Source organism: Rhincodon typus, chromosome 18 (assembly GCF_021869965.1).
Source record: "Rhincodon typus isolate 14 chromosome 18, sRhiTyp1.1, whole genome shotgun sequence".
NCBI lineage: Eukaryota > Metazoa > Chordata > Chondrichthyes > Orectolobiformes > Rhincodontidae > Rhincodon > Rhincodon typus.
This window is the reverse complement of record NC_063349.1, coordinates 43,635,274-43,636,886: the sequence shown is the minus strand read 5'-3', so window position 1 is coordinate 43,636,886 and position 1,613 is coordinate 43,635,274. Positions and strand designations below refer to the sequence as shown.

Genomic DNA, 1,613 nt, shown 5'->3' with positions numbered 1-1,613 from the left:
GGGGGAGAGGCGTTGGGGAGGGGGGGGCTGGGAGGCGGGGGTGTGCGAATGTCGGACACGGTGGGGCATTCGGACCGCCGGGGGTGGGGAAGAACGGGAGCTAAGGGGCTGCTCTGCTGCCAGTGCCCGATGCCCCGGGGGCAGAAGCGCGCGCCTGATTTAACGGTTCCCGCCGCCATGCCAGCTGCCGGCCTCAGTCCCTGACCCTCCGGCCTCCTCCTGACACCCCTCAGGCGGGAGGGAGTGGGGCCGCAAGGATCTCCGCGCCCACCTACCTGCCACAGCCAGAGACCCGCTTTCAGGAGGTGATGGTGGTGGAGGAGGGGCGGCGGCACCACTACGCGATGGAAGTCACCTTCTCTCCACCCCGCGGAACGGGCGTGAGGGGAGTGGACGCCAGTCGGTCGGCCAGCCGCCCCACCTCACACAGGCACTCTCACTCACTCGTTCGGCCGCCAACCTCCCCACCTCACGTCACGTGACGTCCGGCATACCCCGCCCCTTAGCCATCGTCGATTGGTCCAGTCCTGGCCCCGCCTACTGTCCGCTACTCTTCCTTGCGATTGGTCACACCGGCTGTCTGTCTCGTGGCGGGTGCGGGGGCGGGGTCCCTTTTTGAGGCGGGGACTGTGGCAGTGAGTTGGAGTGCTAAGGGAGTGTGACAATGAGCAGTAAAGTTAAAAGGCAAAAGCAAGAAGGAGGGGCAGACCCAGCCTAATTTCTCTGGATTAATCATCATCAGGATTTGTCATTGACAAAGACATCAAAGGAGAAATGGGGAACAGGCTCGAAGGGCTGAATGGCCTTCTCCTGCTCCTATTTTCCATATTGTTCTGTGTTCCTACCGAAATTCTCCTTCAAGGGGTAATGCCATCTTTGCACCCACTCTACCAATAAAATCTTAGAAACCCTACAGTGCAGAAAGAGGCCATTCAGCCCTTCAAGTCTGCACCAACCCTCCAAAAAGCATCTCACCCAAACCTGGCCCCTACCCTATAACCGTTAATTTACCATGGCTAATCCACTTTGCCTGCACATCCCTGGGCACTACAAACAACTTAACATGGTCAATCCACCTAACCTGCACATCTTTGGTCTGTGGGAAGAAACTGAAGCACGCTACAGAAACCCATGCAGACACAGTAAGAACGTGCAAACTCCACACAGACAGTTGCCCAAAACTGGAGTTGCACCTGAGTCTCTGGTACTGTAAGACAGCAGTGCTAACTACTGTGCCACTGCACCATTGCTTCAAGTCCCCTTAGAATCACGTATGTTTCAATAAAGTTGCTATACATTCTTCTAAGTACAGGAGTAGAGCTGCTGTCGTCGTTCCATGTAACCAAAGTCCCTCATCCCTGTTCCCATCACAATAAATCAGCACCACATTGTCATCATGCTTTTTATTAATTTGTGGTGTTTGGAAATTACTGAAATGGTCAGCATTTATTACTCAACCCTAATTCTGAGGAAGGGTCACTTTACCCGAAACGTTAACTCTGAATTCTGAGGAAGGGTCACTCGATCCAAATGATTAACTCTGATTTCTCTCCACAGATGCTGCTGGACCTGCTGAGCTTTTCCAGCAGTTTCTATTTTTGTCCCTAATTACA

At 54.1% G+C, this 1,613-nt stretch overlaps 1 protein-coding gene across 8 annotated transcripts in view; it reads right to left on the bottom strand.

The window, feature by feature from the left end:
- The window catches only part of ppfibp1b (PPFIA binding protein 1b), a 149,541-nt gene extending 149,048 nt beyond the window's left edge, over positions 1-493 (bottom strand). For 5 of the 8 annotated variants that reach the window (XM_048607437.1, XM_048607438.1, XM_048607435.1 and 2 more), the window contains exon 1: positions 276-493. The gene's annotated coding sequence lies outside the window, so the exon portion shown is untranslated. The remainder of the gene's footprint in view (positions 1-275) is intronic. The other 3 variants (XM_048607440.1, XM_048607439.1, XM_048607442.1) reach the window with 1 other exon arrangement.
- Between the last annotated feature and the right edge of the window lie 1,120 nt (positions 494-1,613).